Raw genomic sequence first — 21,344 nt, forward strand, 5'->3', positions numbered from 1 at the left:
TTTACAAGATGCTGGATCAAATCTCCACACATTTTGGCTCTTCTTTTATGTTCAGTTTTCAAGTATATATTGAAAAAGTCCAAAATGTGGCATCATGCTCGACACTCATGCAGTGGCTTTTGTTTTCTTTCCTGATTTTTCCCCACTCCATGCAATTTCCCAAGATGGCATCTGATTTTGGCTCCCCCTGAGCTGGCTTGATACTTTTCCATTATCAATTGATGAGATTTTAAGGCATAATCAAACAGTGGAGAGAGGTGAAAGAAAAGAGCAAAAGGCCTGATGTTGACTAGAATCATCTCTGAATTCTGATGACACCCATCTAAGAGATAGGTTGGGCGACGGTTAGATTTTCATTCATGCTTTGTCAGCACCCATTACCCCAGGGCACCTGTTTCCATTAGACCAAAGCCTTCATCTGGGAGATGGCAAAATTGAAGCAAAGTGATTAGATGGGAATATTCTTCCAGGATTAATGTCAGAGATTCTGAAAATAAATGTAAAAGCAAAGCCAGGACCTCGATGAAGCAGCAGGAAGGAGATCACTGTCCTCTGCTGGTGGGCTTGTCCACTGACATCTCCTAATTATGCCTAGCTCTTAAGCAATACTATCAATACCCTCTTGGTAATATGCAATTGCAGTTCCACTACGCGTACACATGAATAAGCTTCAAAGTCCACTTTTATGCTGATGGGCTGAGTTTATTTGTAGACATCATTACATGAAGAGAGTTCCTTATGACCGTGTGTAGCACAGGAAAAATCAAAGATTCCTATTTCTCACATCCTTGTGACCATATTCATGAGTGTATATTTCTAAATATAGAAAGCTTCTCACTTAACCCCAATTGCCTTAAAAAAAAAAAATATAGAAAGCTTTGCTTCTTTCGTATTTTATTTTCAAGATCTATCAATGCCTTCTTTTGAAATAGTATAACAATTTCCTGGAAACCCTTCCCCTGCCCCCCACCCCCACACCTGACCACTGAATCCTACCTTGTAACAAAGAAAACTAGCTTAGCAAAAGGGACACTCATCAAACCACTGCCTCTGACAAAGTCTGCAACACTCTACTCCCGCAATCCCTCACGTAGAGGAAGGTATATTTATCATTAACTCACATTTTCTACATAGACATTCACGTAAAAAGAAAAGCCAATGGCTCAAGGGGTTGAGCTATATTGGGGAAAGAGGAGAATCCAGGAAGGGCATTAGAACCAGTGCTCCCAAAACAGGCACTCACTCTCATGATCCAGAGGCGCTTAGGAGCTTCCATTTGTAGCAATCCCGGTGAGCGGCATCTCGGTTTGCATTGTCACAATTCCTGAGGGGTTTCCTCCTCCATCTGCTTTCTTTACTCAGCATCAGTCCTTTAGAATCTTCCTGGGCTTCCCTGAATTCCTCACACTCGCTGTTACTTATGCTACAATAAGATTCCTTTACTAGTATATGCCACAATTTGCCACTTCTTGGGTGATGGCCAAGTTGTCTTTTTTTCCTACTACAAGAAGTGAAAGCTTCAATTATTAAGAAACAAGATAACCTTGTGAGTCTCAAGCAACTGCATCTGCTTCATGGGACTTCAAAGTCAAGAGGCCATTTCTTGAAGGTCATTGGAAGGAACCTCTGCAGTCATTTGGTCCAATTCATACTTGAAAGAGTCCCTTCTACCACGTGGTCATGAGTGGTTTCCCAGGGTTGGACCAAAGAGATCCTGGGAGCAGAAACTCAGTAGCACTTGAGGTGGCCCATTCCACCTTGGGACTGCTCAACTCCTTAAGAAAGTTTTCTTGGCCTCAAACCTAAGGCTGCCTCTTGGCACTTTGTCCCCATTATTCCAAGTTCTACACCCGGGTCAACCAGAGCCCAGCTGATGCCTCTTTGGAAGCAGCCCTTGAAATACTCTAGGGCAAGTGCGGCCATCTGTCCGTCTTGTGTCTTCTCTTCCTCCCCATTTCCATTAACAGAGCATCTGGGCATGAGCCTAAGGCCCTTCACCATCTTGGCTGCATTTCTCTGGATGCTCCCACACTCACTGATATCCTGAAGGTGTGAGCTCTCAAACAGAGCTTCTCTGTCCACCCATCTCAAAAGACAATGCACTGAACCTCCAGTCTTTCCAAAGCCCAGGTATCTTTCAGAGGAATGACTGCTTAGCCACGCCTCCCCCATCTTTGGAGCACAGTTGTAGATTTCAGGCTGGGAGGGACCTGAGAGGTAACCTAACCCCCCCATCTGACAGCCGAAGAAAGTCAAACCTGGACAGCTTGTGACCTGTCCAAGGTCACACAGATAAGAGCAGCCCTGAGCTGGGTTCTTGCACAGTGAGCTCAGGTGTGAGGCTTTGCATTTATCCCTATGAAATTTAATTTTAATAGGTTCAGCCCAGTCTTCTAACCTGTCAAGATCTTTCTGAATCCTGAATCTGTCACCTGGCATTTTAGCCATTCCTCCCAACTTTGGACAAACTGCAGATTTGACAAGCTTGTCATCTAAGCCTTGATCCAAGCTATTGATAAAAATGTTAAACAGCCCAGGGCTATGCACAGATAGATCCCTGGGGCCCCCCACTGGAGACCTCCTTCACAGCAGACACCAAACCATTCCCTTGGGGTCAGCCATTCGGAGTCCTGAAGCCATTTCATCTTACTATGATGTGGCCCACATCTCTCCATCTTTTCCACAATAAGAACATGAGAGACTTTATAAAACAAATTGGAGAGCGCCTACCTGGGACAACTGCATCTTCTGCACTCCCCTGGTCTTCAGTTCAGTAACATCGCCAGAGAAGGAACAGGGCTAATCTGCCATGACCCATTCTTGGAAAGCCCAACAAGCCTTGGTGATCATCACTGTTCCATATGTTCCTCAGCCATCTCTTTGTGAATGTGTCCCATTCTAGTCCATGGGCGTGGTGCTCATCCATTCCATTCTCTTCCGGCTTTGGACAATTGAGGGAGCATTTGACCACCACAGACCACAGGCCCCCTCCGCGCTCAATCTCTCCATGGTCACTGATGGCGGCTCCACGATCCCCTCAGGCAATTCTCTCTGCCCCTGAGGATCTAGCACATTTGGGCCACATCACATAAGCGCTCCCTTCCCACCCTGCTACGTCTCTCTGGGATCAGCTGCCTATTAGCTACTTGTGTTCTGCTGTTTCCAATTCGAAAGTCATTCTCCTTGACAGAAGAAATATGTCAGTGTGGCCTGCTCACAGCTATCTGTTATTATCACCCCATCTGTCTCAGCTGCGGTCTTGTCCCCCTTCTTTGATCTTCCTCTTTTCCCTCGTCGTTCAGCCATTCTTTAGTGGTGTCCAACTCTTTGTGACTCCATTTTGGGGTGCGGGGTTCTTGGCAAAGATACTGGGGTGGTTTGCTATTTCCTTCTTCAGCTCATTTTATAGATGAGGAAACTGAGGCAAACAGGATGAAGTGACTTGCCCAGGGTCACACAGCTAGTGTTTGTCTGAGGCCAAATTTGAACTCAAAAAGAAGAGTCTTCCTGACTCTAGGCCTGGCACTTTATGCACTGTGTTATGTAGCTGCCCTTTCTTCTTTTTCCCAATTAGAGCTTTTAATGCCCTGGCTTTTATTTTTATATAACTTTGCCCCAGGGTTGGGGCATAATAGCCAGAGAGAGCCTGATGCCCTCACATGGGGTCTGTTTCCCTTGGGAGTCCAAAACAGGAGCCTCAGGGACAGCTAGGTGGCGCAGTGGATAGAGCTGTGGCCTTGGAGTCAGGAGGACCTGAGTTCAAATCCAGCCTCAGACATGTAACACTTACCAGCTGTGTGACTCTGGGCAAGTCATTTAACCTCTACTGCCTCACCACCGCCACCAACAACACCAGGAGCCTCTTGTGGGATAGAGGGCCCCTGGGCCCTAACATCTAGAGCCAATTCTCTAGCCAGTAAAAGTATGAGTAAAAAACAAAAAAGGCCCATCTCCATAGTCTTAACTCTAACCTTGGAAAAGATTTGGGAGAGACCTCACAAACTCTCAGCTCGTGATAACATGTGGCATCCAGTGAATAATATGGGGCCTGGACCATTTGTGTTTTCTTGTGAATTTCAGAGAGGCAGAAGGCTGGCCTTGAATCTGACAGACCTGGGCTCCAGTCTCACCTCTAACCCGTATATACTGACTGTGTGACCTTGGACAAGTCACTTAGCAGGTACTGTGCTCTGGGAAGTTATTTGAAGCTGACCTATAGATAGAGTTCTGACTGGCATTGGCAGAGAGTTTCCCCACCTGGGAGTTCTCTATCAGTGAAAATCCAGGCCCAGTCCCTATTCATAGCATCCACCTCACCCCATCTTCCTCCTCTGAGCCGCTTTGGCTCCAGCTGTCCTTGCCTCTTTCTAGTCTCAGAGCCCAGGCAGCCTCTGCCTTGCTGATGCTCAGCAGACTGCCCCTTTCACCCTCCATCTCATCCTCTCCTATCTCACAGAACCTCAGAGCTGGAAGGGGCCTTCTGACCATTTCCCCAGAACCTCTAACTTCTGACCATTTTTCTAGAGCTTCTTTCTGGCTTCTGACCATCTTTCTAGAACGTCTTTCTAATTTCCTTAAGGGGTAGGGGTTGTCACTGCTGGGGTGGGGGTGGGGAGGGACGTTAATCAGCCCACAATGAGACCAGACTGACCCTTCTAGAACATGGATAAAAAAGGTTCCCTTATTAAAACTCCAAAGCCTTTTCTCATTCCCCCATCACAAAAGGATAAAATTGCCCTGTAACCTTGCTCTGCACATTGTTTCAGAGGGCAGTGAGCTCTTAATAATGGGGAACTGAAAAAGTATCACCTGAGCTTGGCTTCCACATGGAAGCTGTGTCATTAGAAAGGGCACCGGAGACACCGAAATGGGCACAGTGGAATTCCTGGATGAAGAATGGAGGCGGGCCTTTGAAGTGGCAGCTTTCCTCAAGTCTTTGAACGTAAGCCTCCAATGTCAGTCAATGCAGTTCAGCCAAAGTTTGAGGCATCTCCTGTATTCAAGGTGCTTGGCAAGCAGGGCTTGCCCTGAGACTCTTCCCTCTCTGTTCTTCAAGATCTCTTTCTCTGTCGCCTCCCTCTCTAGGGTCTAGAGATACCCCCTCCTCAGACGGTCTTAGCATTCCTCAACTGGCTCTCTCCTTTACCAGCCCTTTCCCCCTGGCAACACCCTCCCCCTACACTTGTTCTTATCTATGCCAGTCTTCCCTCCCTTGAGGGCAGGGCTCTTGTATCCCCAGGGCCCCGCACACAGTAATAAACACAGCGAACAATTATGTGACAATTATGTGACACGGTTTACAAAGTGTTTGCACATGCTCTCTCATTTCATCCTTACATCAATCCTGGGAGCCAGGTGCAATCATTATCCTCATTTTACAGCTGAGGAAACTGTGGCAGAGGGTAGTTCAGTGGCCAGGGTCACACCACCAGTAAACATCTGAAGATATGAACTCAGATTTCCCTGTGTCTAAAGTCTACCTACAGCTACTCCTCACAGGTACTTAATAAATGCTGCCTGCTAAGCTTGGGGCCCCAGGCACAAGCCTTGGATAACCACTGGGGGATCTGCCACTGGCAGGGAAGAAGACAAAGGACAAGTATTTCTGCTTCCCCATTTCACTAAGAGTTGGCCTGAGAACCATCTGCCTCAAGAGGAAGGGCTTCCTCGGAAACACCCATTTCTGCTGGTCCCCAGCAGCTCAGCCTCTTCTTCTGACACAGGGAGAGTGACTTTAGTAGGTGCTTCTGGGCTGGACTCCCGGTGGGGCATCTCTGGTCCAATCAGTACAAAGTAGAAAGCTTCTCTTGGCTCCTTCAACAATAGAAAAACTCAGTGGGAAACTTTCCCTATTCTGGAACTGAAACAGGCATATTAAAACCAAATGCAGAGCAACTGGGACCTGAGGCTTAGGCCGGCGTTTGGCTTTGGAGGAAGGACTCGTCCAGGTGAACAGGAGTTCTTAGGGATGAGGATCACCCCCATCATCCCAAATGAGGCTTCTACTATACTTGTGTTATCCCCCTTCTGCAGATGAGGAAACAGGCTTAGACTGCTTAAAATACTTGCCCCTGGTGCTCAACCAGTAACTGTTCGAGGTGGGATTTGAACCCAGTTCTTCCTGACCCCAAGTGTCTAAGAACAGAATTCTCTCATACCCTGAAATTGGATGAACTACACACAACGTTCAAAGAGCCAGGGTGCTCTACCATGTGGGGGTGTGTGTGTGTGTGGGGGGGGTGTGTGTGTCTAATAAACTGAAGATGATCTCACTGGCAAGCATTAGCACTGAGGTGGACCAGGAAAGGTTTCTTACAAAAAGGACTTGAAGGAAGAGACACAGAGAGAGTGCATTCCAGACGTGTGAGCCAGCCAGAGCCAGGAGACTGTGTGTCCTGTGGGAAGAATAGTAAAGAGGCTGATGGCCCTGGATCACTCAGTATAAAGTAGGAGAAGCCTGGAAAAGCGGGGCGGAGGGTTAAATAGCTTTGAACACCAACCAGAGCATTTTTCTGTTGGATGCTGGAGGTGATAGGAAGATGCTGTAGGTGACTGACTAGGAAGGGCTATGAGGTCACACCTGTACTGTAGGAAGATCACTTTGACAGCTGAGTACAGGATGGACTGGAGTGGGGAGGGGCTTGAGGGAAGGAAACCCCCAGCAACGGTGATGAGGGCCTGTATCAGCTGGTGGCAGTGTCAGAGGCAAGGAGGGGACATGGAGGACAGGTGGACTTGGAAAACTGGAATATGTAGGGAGAGGCAGAAGGTGGGGAGGGGGAGTTTGAGGTCACCAAAGTTGAGAGCCTGAGAAGCCAGAGTGTTTTAGGGTGAAATGAAGAGTAAAATGCCTACAAAGGGAGGCTGGGGGAGGGGAGAGGGCGAGGGAGAAAGAAAGACAGAATGGAGTCAATCCATGAGGCCTTCAAATACCAATTTACATCTTATTCTAGAGGCAATGATGAGCCACTTAGCCGTCCTAAGCAAGGAGGGACGTATTTAGACCTGTGCCTTGGGGATCTCAGTTTGAAAGCTGTGTGGACAGATGGGAAAAAGAAGCCTCTGGATTCAGGCAATGAAATTAGGAAATGATTACAATAGTCCAAGGCAGAGATGGTGAGAGACTGGCCCAGGGGGCTTAGGGGGTGAAGAGAGAGAAGGATACGATTGAAAGGATACCAAGGAAATGAAATCCACAGACTGACAAGATCAAAGGGGTGGGGAGGGGGGATGAAGAAGAGCAGGGCAAACCTGAGTGACTGGCAGAGTTGTAGCTCCGTGCAGACTAATAAGGAAGGAAGGAGGAAGAGCAGGTTTGAGAGGAAAGAAAACCAGTTCTGTTTCGGCCGTGTTGAGTTTGAGTTGCATATGGAACATCCCAAAGGAGATGTCCAGAAGGCAGCTGGAGCTCGAGTCAGGAGCAGAGCTCTGGAGAGAAACCGAGGCTGGATGGGTACATTGGAGCTGTCTGCACAGAGGATACAATAGTTGGATCCGGAGAGTTACCGGAGGAAAGAGCAGAGAGGAGAGGAGAAGGCTTGTCAAGAGACATTCATTCATAGGGAACTGTGGCCCCGGTGGAAATAATGAGAACATTGAGAAGGGACCACTTCCTCCTAGAGTTTGTGATAGAGGAAAGGAGAGCAGGGTATAGTGTGACATGCATCCCAGATTCAGGGAAAACAGATTTCAGAGGGTTCTGAGGAAGAATGGGTAGAATCTCAGGTTCTGAAATTCTGCAAGGGAATTCAGCCCAGGAAACACAGGAAGCCCTCAAGGGGGGGGGGGAGAGAAAGAGAGAGAGAGAGAGAGAGAGAGAGAGAGAGAGAGAGAGAGAGAGAGAGAGAGAGAGAGAGAGAGAGAGAGAGAGAGAGAGAGAGAGAAACAGAGGAAGAGAGAGAGAGAGAGAGAGAGAGAGAGAGAGAGAGAGAGAGAGAGAGAGAGAGAGAGAGAAAAGACAGACAGACACAGAGACAGAGAAGCAGTTGCAACAAGGCATAAAAATGAGAGTAACTCATCCAATGACTGAAAGTTTGAGAAATGAACAAAAGATGAAAGCAAGACCCTGTGACTAAGGATAACTCGAGAGAGGAGCGTGGCAGGTAAAAGGGAAGGCAGGAGTGCCAAAGATGAGGGTGAGCAAGGCTGCCTAGGGAAATGCAGGACAACGAAAAGGGTTTTTTTCCCTTGGCTACCCCAGAGAAAAGGAGAGGCCCATGGAAGTTTCTGACAGCTTGGTGTGGATGAGAAATGACATGAAAGAGGTGGAGGACAAGGGGCTGCTCAAAGCTGATTGTGCTTTTGATTTTTCTGCTGTGGACAGGAAAGAACAAAATAAAAACGGCTAACAGGACGTTAGCTGGAGCTGAAGCAGTATTAAGTAAAGCGATGGGAAGAGAGCATGTAGTGGCCTTGTGGGCACACACTCTCAGGGCTCAGATTGTTGAAGCTAGAAAAACAAGAGGAAAAAGGTGTGTAGACTCAAAGACTAACCGAGTGTGAGCCTCTGAAAATAGACTCAAAGGAGGCTACAGACCTGAGTTCATTGGTTAACTCAAGACAACAAAAAGCAGGTTTAACTCTGTTAGAATGAGAGAGAAAAGCAAGAAAGGGCTGACCTATTGCTGGGGCTCAATTAATGCAATGCTAACAGATTAGGTGGAAAATGGAACCACTCAATGCCTACTTTGTTTCCTCGTTTCCCTTAAGAAAAAACGTTTTTCAAACTGGAAAGAGCAGAACAAACTCTTTAGTTCAGACATTAAGAAATACAGATCCAAGGTGCTAGGACCATAGTGAGAGTCTCTGGCTGCTCTCAGAGGTCAGTGCTCAGGGTCCAGATGAATTATGTGCTAGGGGGTGGAAATAATGTACAAATGTAATTGCTGAACCACTGGTAAGTTTTTGAGCAACGATGGAGAACAAGACAGACTCCTTAAAACTGTTCTGATTTTCAAAGGTAGGGTAAAAGTAGTTCTAGAAACCACATACTCATAACCTAGACGTTAATCCTACGCAAAGTTTTAGACTAGATGTTTGTGAGCACTTAAGAAAGGAAGCAATAAGCACCAGAAGCTAATACTGGTTCATTAGGAACAAATTATGTCCAGCTAAGCTCACTTATGTTTGTTACAAGATTGAAAGATTAAAGAGAATTCGATAGACGTAACATAACTGGATTTCAGGAATGCACGTGACAAGCTCTCTCCTACCCTTGTAAACGAGATAGAGGAATGTGGGCGGAATAAGAATACAGTCATGTGCAAATAGAAACAAAGTGAAAAGGGCAGAACCAGGAGAACAACATATACAATACCAACAATAGAGTAAAGACAAAAAGCAATGAAAGTCTTAGGAACTCTGCTTGATTCAGTGATCAATCATGATGCCAGAAGACTAATGATGAAACAGGCTACCTACCTTCCGATAGACTTGGATAAAGCTGATAGACTCAGAGTGAAGACTGAGACATATTTTTTTTAGACATGACCGATTATAGAATTTTCCTTGCTTGCTTGTACATGTTTGTAATAAGTGGTTTTGTTTTTCTTGCTTTCTTAATGGTGGAGGTGGGGAGCAAGAGATGGGAAGAAGAGAAATAAATTTTAATTTTAAAAAGTATATTGGAATCTAAAAAAAATTTATAGCCAGTTGAGAAACTGTACCCAAAAAGTATTGATTAATGAATTGATAACAACTTGGAAGAGGTTTCTATAACTGCATTTCAAGTCCTCATATTCTGGCCAATTGAAAGATTTCGTATCTCATTTCTGTCACCCAGTGTATTAGTATATCTACCATAGTTTGGAATTGTCGCAAATTTGATAAATATGTCTATGGAGTCACATGTTGTATATAAAGAGGATGGATCAAAATTCTCAACACAAAGTCATCCAGGCTCTGTTTGAAAGAATAATCTAATATAGGCTAGGGAGTTTCTATTATTCTTAGACTTGACTCTTGGTGTAAGCCTAGAAGTCTCTCCTGTGAGTTAAGTACAGGAACTTTCATGTATGGACTCCATGACATCTGTCTTGGCAGCTCAGGGCCCTTTTTTGTTTACTTCCTGTCACTACCAGAGCTCTGTGGGTAGAAAGAGGGATCAAAACAGGGACAGCTGGGACCCAGAGATAAGAGAGACCTAGAGGAATCAGGGCACACCTCTCCACACTCCCAGTTATCAAGTGCTCCTTAAAAAAAAAAAAGTTTCTGTGTGAAAGCCACAAGAAAGGGACCTTAAGAGGGAGAAGTGAATCTTGCTGTGTCCTGGGAAGAATGTTACACAGAGGAAGAAGGAGAAGGAATTAAGCATTTGGAGCTAAGAAACAAATTTGAGGCCATTCTTGAAGAGAAGGCCAATGCAAGTACTTGGGGGAAGATGTAGCTATTTGCCCTCCAGGAATGGTAAACTGAGCCACGGGTGCTATCAGGTGGGAGAACTTCCAGGAAAGGGCAGAAGGAGAAAACAAAGGGGCTGGTTCTTGCCTCCTTGCCAAGGATTGCTGAGCTCAGTATTGGCCTGTCTGGTAACAATTAAAGAGTGATTTGCTGTCTTCCATGGGCATGCATCTGAGATGTGATAGGGCTTCCTAAGACATGGCAGCATGAGCAAGTAGCTACTACCCACTTCTAGAGAGTTATGTCAATGCAAAGGATGGTGCCAGAAGGAAGCTAGAAGGCATGGCCTTGCTAGTAAGTGTGGCCTTTCCAATAAGATCAAGGGTAAAGCAAAGATGGCCTTTATTACCATGATTATCTGACACAGTGCTAGAAATGTTGGCTGTATTATAGCAACTTTCCAGACTTCCTTATTTATGGTAGCAAACAAGACAAGAAAAATAAATTGAAGATAAAAGCAAAGAAAAGAGGAGACAAAATTATCCCTTTTTGTGTATGATGGTCTAATTACAGAATCCTGAAAGTCAACCAAAAAGTAATAATTTCAGCAAAGTTGCAGGATGTAAAATAAACACACATAAATCATTAGCATTTCTGTACATTACCAAAACCAAATAGGAAGAGATTAAAAGAGAAATTCCATTCAAAATAATTATAGAATGTATACAATATTTACTAGTCTACCCACCAAGATACACATAGTATCTATATGAATTCAACTACAAAACACTTTGAAGAAATAAAAGATAGACTTAAATAATGGAAGAAATCGTTCATGGAAAGGTCACACCAATGCAATAAAAATGACAGTGCTTCCTAAATTAACTTGCTTTTTCCAGTGCTATACCAATCAAACTACCAAAGTATTACTTTACAGAACCAGAAAAAAACCTAAATATTTCATCTGGTAGATCAAAAAGGTCAAGAATTTAGAAGGAAAATTTTTTTAAAGTATGAAGGAAGGGGCCTAACATTACCAGATTTCAGATCATACTATAGAGCAGTAACCAGTAAAGCAATCTGGTACTGATGAAAACACAGAGAAAATCTATCAGTGGAGTAGATTAGGCACACGACCTCCAGAAGCAAATGAACATAGCACAACATTTGATAAACCCCCAAACCTCAACTAGACTCACAATTTGGCAAAAACTGCTGAGAAAACTAGAAAGCAGTCTGGTAGAAATTAGGTTTAAGTTAATCACAGACCAAGACAAATTTTTAAATGGATATATGATGTAAATAGATATAAAAGGTTACATCATAAGCAAATTAGAGGAGCAAGGAAAAAAATAGACCTTCCACCACAAATGGACAGAGAAAGTTCATGACCAAATAAGGAATAGAGAGGATAACAAAAGTTTAAATGGACCATTTTAATTAAATAAAACTTAAAAGCTCTTGCAAAAACTAAAACAATGCAGCTAAAAGTAGAAGGACAACATGAAACTGCAGGAAAAAAATGTGCAGCAAGTGCCTCTAATTAAGCTTGTCTGATTCAAATACATAAGATCAACAGGCATTTCCCAGATGATAAACCATCTGAGGACTGAACAGGTAGTTCTCGAAGAAGAAATCCGAACTATCATCAACCACATAAACAAATGTTCCAAATCACTGACGATGAGAGAAAGACACATTAAAACAGTGTCGCGGTCCTGCCCCACACCCACCAGATCGGTAGAGCGACCAAAAAGTCCAGTGTCAGCCGCGGCAGGGGCTTGGGGAAGCCTGGAACACTCGGCACCGTTGCTGCAGCTGTAGGCGATCCTCGGCGTTCTGCACAGCATTTGGAGCTCAGTCCCCGAGGTCACTACACTGTGCACAAGGATTTGACCCGACCAGATCATTACTGCCTCTTGGCTTCCTTCCATTCCCATGCAAAATCTGATCTGCTACAAGACCTTCCCAAGCTTCCTTACTGATACTGCTTCCCCTCTGTTGATTATCTCCCATTGCCTCCTGCTTAGAACCTGTTTGCTCAGTTATTTTCATGCTGTCTCCCTCATTAGTGAGAACAGAGACTGTCTTTTAGCTTTCTTTGTATCCCTGGTGCTTAGCACAGTACATAGTAGGTGCTTAATAAATGTTTATTGACTGACTATACCTCTAATGAGTTAGAGGAAAGAGGAATCAAACCTATATATACAAAAATATAGCAACTCTTTCTTTGAAGGAGCTACTTGGCATAGTGGATAAATTGTTGGATTCAGACTCAGGAAGACCTGGGTTTAGCTCCTGCCACAGATGTTTACTAGCTATGTAACCCTGAGCAAGTCACTTATCTTCTCCTGGCCTCAGTTTTCTCATCTGTAAATTGGGAATAATAATAGCATCTATCTCACTAGGTTTTTGTGAGGATCAAAATAAGATAACATTTATTGCCCAAAAGGCTGTAAAAATGTGCATACCCTTTGACCCAGCAATAGCACTTCTAGGGCTGTATCCCAAAGAGATCAAACAAATGGGAAAAGGACCCACATGTACAAAAATATACATAGCAGCTCTTTTTGTGGTGGCAAAGAATTGGAAATTGAGAGGATGCCCATCCATTGGGGAATGGCTGAGCAAGTTGTGGTATATGAATGTAATGGAATACTATTGTGCTATAAGAAATGATGAACAGGCTGACTTCAGAAAAACCTGGGAAGACTTATATGGTCTGATGCTGAGTGAAGTGAGCAGAACCAAGAGGATTTTGTACACAATAACAGCCACGTTATGCAACGACTAATATTGTTAAACTGAACCCTTATCAAGGATCTAAGACATCTCCAGAGGCCTTGGAATGGAAAATGCTATCCACATCCAAAGAAAGAACTATGGAAGTTAAATTGCTATCTTTTTTTTCTCTTCTGTTGAGTTTTGTTTCCTCTTTCTGATGGTTCCTCCTATTGGTTTTAATTTTTACCTACAACATCACTAACGTGAAAATATGTTTAATAGGAATGTAACCATATAGCCTATATCAGATTGTGCACCATCTTGGGGAAGGTGGTGGGAAGGAAGGAGGAGAAAAATTTTCAACTCAAAAGCATATGGAAGTGATTATTGATAAATCAAAATAAATTAATAAAAAAATATTTTAAAAAGCACTTTGCATATCTTAAAGTACTATACAAATGTTAGCAATGATTATTTTGGTTATCACAACGAACTGGAAATTAAGTGAGTATTCAACATTTAGGGAATAGATAACAAATTATGGTATAGGAATGTAGTGGACTATTATGGTAACGTATGATATAACTAAAGGAATGGCTTTATAGAAAGCTGGGAAGACGTATATGAACTGATGCAGAACCCAGAGAACAATTTCTAAAGTAACAACATCGTCAAACCCATTTTTTAAAAGCCTTAAAGATTCTGATTCATGTAATGACCAGCCATGACTCCAGAAGACCTATGATGACTCCTCCTGACCGTGGGGTGGACTGAAGGTGCAGACTGTGACATGCCTTTCTGGACACAATGTGACAATTTATCATGCATGACTCTGCATATTTCTCAGTGGGACTCTGTTTTCCTTTATTTCTAGGGGATCGGTTCTAAGTAGAGAGGGACTTGTGATTGGGCTGTCCAAAAAAGTCATTGAATCATTTACTTAAAATGCATAGAAGAGAACAGAATGAAAGCTAAAAGGAAACACAGCAGACATGCTGAATTTGTTATATTCTTAAAAGGAAAAGCAAGTACTACCTTAAGAGGTTTCATGGTTTCCTGTACAATCCTCTCTTTCTCGTCTGCCTTGTATATGGAAATGTTCATATTATTTTGTTGTTGTTGTTGAGGTCAGAATTTTTTTAATTAACTTAGAAAAAAAAAGGACGGCAAAAGATGAAAACATCTTAGGTCAGAAATGAAAGACTTTAGCGGCCTTTGGGTACTACATTCGTTGCTGCCCTTGATAGACAGTCAAGGAGTCCCAAAGGAAAAGCAGAAGGGAAAGTGATTCAAAGATGGTGTTTTAGGAGGAGCTTTGGATTCCTGGACCATAGTTTAAAATACAAGAACGACAGGCTCCTGATCAGGAATGCAGCACACTGCCCAAGGACTGATCAACATGTGGCGCCCCTAGGGAATGGTGCCTTCTATGTGAGGCCCCCAAAGAGCTGCCCCAGGCTTACTATACTCGAGGGGTCTGCAGTCACTCCAAATGGTAGCGTAAGAATTCCATCTCTGTGTATTTCAGTCACAGGACACAATTCGTTCCCAGCAAAGCAGAAGCATTTAATGGAATAATGCAGTAAGAAGATTTGAGCTCTTCCATTTCTTCCATCAGCCTATGCCATCCTCTCTTATAAAGATGTCCCCCTCAAATGGAGAAAGAGCCATCAAAGGGATCACATACAAGGGATCACACGGGAAACGTGGAGGAAGGGGGAGGGGAGAGAGCACTCATACCTGCACTGCTCCAGAGGCCCAAATGTCTTCTGATGAAGTCATCACACACAACCACTGGGCTGGAGATGTCACTCAGCAGGCACTGCTGGTCCCAACACATCATCCCCACTGGTGGACTGCTCTGCTGGGCTCTTACTAGGCACATTGCTTCATTGGGCCCTGCTGGTCTTGCCATACAGCTTCTCTGGTGCCGGCTTTCTCTGGGCATGATTCCCCAGGAGCTCATCCTTCCAGGGACAGCCAAGTCCTCTCATTTTCAGTCTGCTGGAGCAGAGTGATCAGAGACTTTCCCAGGAGGGTCCTAGGTGCCCTACCCAGCTGACAAAAGCCAGGCAGAGTACCCTCAGACACCTGTGACATGCTTGTAATCAAATATTCTGTTTCAGGTAACTGTCTCACTTAGGGTTCTGATACTCTTAGATACTCCCATGATACTCTCTGGCTTAGCTGAAAATGAATTGCAGCCACAAGAAGACATAAGCCAAGGGGACAGAGTCCCTGTGCTGCACCCACCTGCCCAGCTGGCATTGCTTCCCCTATCATCCCTCTTTGACAGTACCAGAAAGCTTGTTTGCTTTGCTAATGGCATACAGTAGGCATTTAATAAGCACTTGCTAATTAATTGGCCAGTGAAAAGCTTTGATCTTCCTACAAGTGTAATCACCTGACATCTTGCAAATGTAATCAAAAGGGCTTTCAAAATAAAAGGAAGAAGGAAGCACATTGCCTCTATGTACTCATCGAACTAGAGACTCTAAGTCTAGGCAGTATCTGCAAAGTCAGGACAACAACGGAAACACCCAGCTTTCCCAGGGATCAAAATACAAGAGAGGAGGCAACAGTAAAAATGCACGGCCTCAGATTTCTATACAAAAATGTATAGATTGTGGCTAAAAAGAAAGTTACCTAGACATACTAATTCAACAACGTCAATTTGACATCCTTGTGGGCAGGTAGACAGTACAAGCGCATAGAGTGCAGGGCCTGAAGAGGCAGCTAGGGGGCGCCACAGTGCACAGAGCAGGGGGCCTCGAGTCAAGACTCCTCTTTGTGAGTTCCAGTCCAGCCTCAGACACTTCGAAGCTGTGTGGCAAGTCACTTACCCCTCTTTGCCTCAGTTTCCTCATCTATAAAACGAGCTAGAGAAGAAAATGGCAAACCACTGCTGTATCTTAGCCAAGAAAACCTAAATGGGGTCATGGAGAGTCAGACACGACTGAAATGACTGGACAGCAAAAAGTGTCCCTGAGACTGGGACTGGGAGACCTCGTGGAGAAGAACACGGACAGCACAACGTGGAGGCGAGAAGGCACAGTCGTGTTGGACAGCAGGAGGAAAATCTAGGCGCTAGAGAGGGAAAGAACAGTGTGGAGCGCCTGGACAGGGACAAACCGAGGCCAACAGGAACAACATTGTCATCAGCAGATGGGATGGACCAAGCGCACAGAAAGAGAAACACGCCGCGCACAGGAACTAGTCCAAGCCTGAGAGACGCCTCTGCCTGGCGGTAACGGGGGTCTCAATCATCTGGACCTCTACTAGAGTTGTCTTTCTGCCCAGAGCGCAGCACCGCATGTCGTTTGGGCTTGACTCGGCACCGGGAGCCTCCTCACCCTGGAATGTCCAGGGCGGGGCGAAGGTCCTGTTCGCTCAAAGTTTAGGTGCCGTTCACTAAGCTGGCCGTGGGGGAAGGCCCACCTTCCTTCTTCCCCTTTCAGGATTTGTGGTTTGGGTCTGTTCCATTTGTTCTTTTCAGTTCTAGGTACAGGTGGCAGATGCGGTCACCCAAGAGTTTGAGCCCCCTGATCTCAGAGGCAGAATTCCAGGTCAGATGCTGCCGTCACTCCAGCAGGGAAGCCGCAGAAGCCATGGTGCCAGGAGGAGAATGCAGAAGGGCTCTGGATCTGGAACTTGGCAACATCATGCTATGTAGCAACACAGGTAAGCTGTGAACCTTATCCCCCTACTTTTCCCAAAGCCTGAGGTGCTATAAGGGGGGATTATGACCCTCAAAGGTATTGGCGGGAGGGGGGGGGGATGTTTATGTGTTTTTTCTTGGTCTACATAAAAGCTAATTTGACTGACAAATGATTGAATGGAATTAGATTGCAAGGCCCCCCTAGAATTGGGGAATGTATTTGGTGGGGCTTGAGCCAATGAAAGACTAGACAACCTAGGCCCTTTGGGGACACCTGGGGGAGGGGTGAAATGTAACATAGCTGGCCTTAAGGCAGTGGGGGTGGGGTGGGGGGCGGGGTTACAGCAAGGAATAAATATTTCTCTAATCTCAAAACCCTTCCTAGACATTTCCCTGTTTAGGTAGAAAGCCAAGAACAATAAGCGTTTACTAGTGAAGTGGTTTAACGTGGAAACCCAACATTGGACAAAGAGCACCTCTCACCTAGCTCAAAGCTGCACCTTCCCCATCGGCTGAAGTGATTGGCTTGAGGCCCAACTCAGGAAAGCTGCCCTTGACTCTTGGTGGAGGGTGGTCTATTCCTCTGGAATGGCCACCCCAAACTCTATTGTAACATACTGTGATTTGTCTTCCTCTAGATTCCTATAAATGAGACTTCGAATCATCCTGGGGTCAAGAGCGGTGTCTGAGGGCACACTGCTACTAGAACAGTGTGGACATTTCTCTCTCTGAGCTAGAAACACTTGGATTTAGAAGAACGTTAAATGAAGTAAAATTGTTTCTGGCAGACTTGGGCCTAAAAACAAAGTACAGTATTCATATTTTTTTTCCTTCAATACAATGACTGAGAAATTCAAAGGAACATGAAAAGACCTATATGAACTGATGCAAAGTGAAGGAAACAGAACCAGGGAAACAACATAGATAATCACAATTGGAAAGAATAGTACAACAAAATTGAATAATGTGCAATGATCATGAGCAAGCTTGGCCTGGAAGAAAAGATGGAAAAAGGCACCTTTTAGAAAGGAGAGGCAGGGGCAGCTAGGTGGCACAGTAGATAGAGCACCAGCTCTGAAGTGAGAAGGACCTGAGTTCAAATATGTCCTCAGACCAAACACTTGACACTTACTAGCTGTGTGACCCTGGGCAAGTCTCTTAACCCCAACTACCCAACTATATGCCAACAAATTTGACAATCTTAGTGAAATGGATACATATTTACAGAAATATAAATTGCCCAGATTAACAAAAGTGGAAGTAAAATACTTAAATAATCCCATCTCAAAAAAAAAAAATTGAACAAGCCATTGATGAACTCCCTAGGAAAAAATCTCCAGGGCCAGATGGATTTACATGCAAATTCTATCAAACATTTAAAGAACAATTAATTCCAATACTATATAGACTATTTGGGAAAATAGGTGAAGAAGGAGTCTTACCAAATTCTTTTTATGATACAGATATGGTGCTGATACCTAAACCAGGAAGAGTCAAAACAGAGAAAGAAAATTATAGACCAATTTCTCTAATGAATATAGATACAAAAAATTTAAACAAAATACTAGCAAATAGATTACAGCAACTTATCACAAGAATAATACACTATGACCAGGTAGGATTTATACCAGGAATTCAGGGTTGGTTCAATATTAGGAAAACTATCCGCATCATTGAGCATATCAACACCAAAATCAACAGAAACCACATGATCATCTCAAAAGATGCAGAAAAAGCTTTTGACAAAATTCAACACCCATTCCTATTAAAAACACTAGAAAGCATAGGTATAAATGGAGTCTTCCTTAAAATAATAAATAGCATCTATCTAAAACCTTCAGCAAGCATTATATGTAATGGGGACAGGCTAGAAGCATTTCCAATAAGATCGGGGGTGAAACAAGGACGTCCATTATCACCACTGTTATTCAATATTGTACTGGAAACATTAGCTTTAGCAATAAGAGAAGAAAAAGAAATTGAAGGCATTAGAATAGGCAAAGAAGAAACAAAGCTATCACTCTTTGCAGATGACATGATCATATACTTAGGAATCCTAGACAATCAAGTGAAAAACTACTTGAAATAATAAACAACTTTAGCAAAGTTACAGGCAATAAAATAAACTCGCATAAGTCATCAGCATGTCTATACATTACCAACAAAGCCCAACAGCAAGAGATAGAAAGAGAAATTCCATTTAAACTTACTGTAGACATTATAAAATATTTAGGAGTCTACCTCCCGAAACAAACCCAGGAACTCTATGAACACAATTACAAAACACTTTTCACACAAATAAAATCAGATCTAAATAATTGGAAAAACATCAGTTGCTCATGGGTAGGCCGAGCTAATATAATAAAAATGACAATCCTACCTAAGCTAATTTACTTATTCAGTGCCATACCAATCAAACTACCAAAAAATTATTTTATAGAGTTAGAAAAAATAATAACAAGATTCATTTGGAAAAACAAAAGGTCCAGAATATCAAAGGAACTAATGAAAAGAAATGCAGGGGAAGGTGGCCTAGCAATTCCAGATCTTAAATTGTATTATAAAGCAGCAAAACTGCTTGGTACTGGCTAAGAAATAGGGAGTGGATCAGTGGAATAGGTTAAATATGCAAGACACAGTAGTCAATGACTATAGTAATCTATTATTTGATAAACCCAAAGACCCCAGCTTCTGGGATAAGAACCCACTCTTTGAAAAAAACTGCTGGGAAAACTGGAAAAGAATATGGCAGAAACTAGGCATAGACCCAAATCTCACACCATATACCAAAATAAAGTCAAAATGGGTTCAGGACTTAGATATAAAGGCTGATACCATAAGTAAACTGGGAGAACAAGGAATAGTTTACCTATCAGATCTATGGAGAACAGAAGAATTCATGACCAAACAGGAGATAGAGAACATTATGAAAAGCAAAATGGATAATTTTGATTACATTAAATTGAAAAGTTTTTGCACAAACAAAGCCAATGCAACTAAGATTAGAAGGAAGGTAGAAAATTGGGAAAGAATTTTTACAACCAGTCTCTCTGATAAAGGCCTCATTTCTAAAATATATAGAGAATTAAGACAAATTTATAAGAACACAAGCCATTCCCCAATTGATAAATGGTCAAAGGATATGAACAGACAGTTCTCAGATGAAGAAATTAAAGCCATCTATAGTCATATGAAAAAATGCTCTAAATCGTTATTGATTAGAGAAATGCAAATCAAAACAACTCTGAGGTACCACATCACACCTATCAGATTGGCCAACATGACAAAACAGGAAAATGATAAATGTTGGAGAAGATGTGGGAAAATTGGAACACTAATACATTGTTGGTGGAGTTGTGAAATGATCCAACCATTTTGGAGAACAATTTGGAACTATGCCCAAAGGGCTACAAAAATGTGCATACCCTTTGATCCAGCAATAGCACTTCTAGGGCTATATCCCAAAGACATCAAACAAATGGGAAAAGGACCCACATATACAAAAATATTCATAGCAGCTCTTTTTGTGGTGGCAAAGAATTGGAAATTGAGAGGATGCCCATCCATTGGGGAATGGCTGAGCAAGTTGTGGTATATGAATGTAATGGACTACTATTGTGCTATAAGAAATGATGAACAGGCTGACTTCAGAAAAACCTGGAAAGACTTGTATGGTCTGATGCTGAGTGAAGTGAGCAGAACCAAGAGGACTTTGTACACAATAACAGCTATGTTATGCAATGACTAATATTGTTAAACTGAACCCTTCTCAGCATTGCAAGGATCTGGGATATCTCCAGAGGCCTTGGGATGGAAAATGCTGTCCACATCCAAAGAAAGAACTATGGAAGTCGAATCGCTATCACTTATTTTTACCTTCTGTTGAGTTTTGTTTCATCTTTCTGATGGTTCCTCCTATTGATTTTAATTTTTACTTACAACTTCACTAATGTGAAAATATGTTTAATAGGAATGTAAATGTAAAGCCTATGTCAGATTGTGCGCCGTCTTGGGGGGAGGGTGGTGGGGAGGAAGGGGGAGAAAAATTTTCAACTCAAAAGCATATGGAAGTGATTGTTGATAAATCAAAATAAATTAATAAAATTTTAAAACAAAAAAAAAAAGAAAGAAGAGGCAGCTATGGAGCCCCAAGAGCAGTAGATTCTTACTAGTTTACTACACTTACTAGCTGTGTGACCCTGGACAAGTCAGTTAATTTTTGTTTGCCTCAGTTTCTTCCTCTGTATAATGGAGGTGGTAATCCCAGAGTTGCTGTGAGCACCAAGTGAGATATTATTTGTAAAGCATTTATGCAGTGCCTGGCACATGTATTTGGAAATGAATGTGAGGTAAAACCAAAAGGCACAGATGAAACTTTGAAAAAGTCATGTACGGGGGCAGCTAGGTGGTGCAGTGTATAGAGCACTGGCCCTTGATTCAGGAGTTCAAATCCGGCCTCAGACACATAATACTTACTAGCTGTGTGACCATGGGCAAGCAAGTCACTTAACTCCATTGCCTAACTTTTAAAAAAAAGTCATCTTCAGATAACAAAAGCAAGAACAGAAATAAGGTAACAGGGTGAAAACAAAAGTATGAAGTTAATAATAATGATGATGATGAT

The 21,344-nt window shown here is 43.2% G+C and overlaps 1 long non-coding RNA gene across 1 annotated transcript in view; it reads left to right on the forward strand.

The window, feature by feature from the left end:
* LOC110198977 (uncharacterized) overlaps positions 1-17,535 on the forward strand; it is a 30,035-nt gene extending 12,500 nt beyond the window's left edge. Inside the window, exons 3-5 of the long non-coding RNA XR_002321891.2 lie at positions 4,081-4,180; positions 16,559-16,743; positions 17,359-17,535. This is a non-coding gene — a long non-coding RNA (uncharacterized LOC110198977). The remainder of the gene's footprint in view (positions 1-4,080; positions 4,181-16,558; positions 16,744-17,358) is intronic.
* The last annotated feature ends 3,809 nt before the right edge of the window (positions 17,536-21,344 follow it).

The sequence above is a fragment of the Phascolarctos cinereus genome, unplaced genomic scaffold, assembly GCF_003287225.1.
Source record: "Phascolarctos cinereus isolate Bilbo 61053 unplaced genomic scaffold, phaCin_HiC Scaffold_3;HRSCAF=262, whole genome shotgun sequence".
NCBI classification, from domain to species: Eukaryota; Metazoa; Chordata; class Mammalia; order Diprotodontia; family Phascolarctidae; genus Phascolarctos; species Phascolarctos cinereus.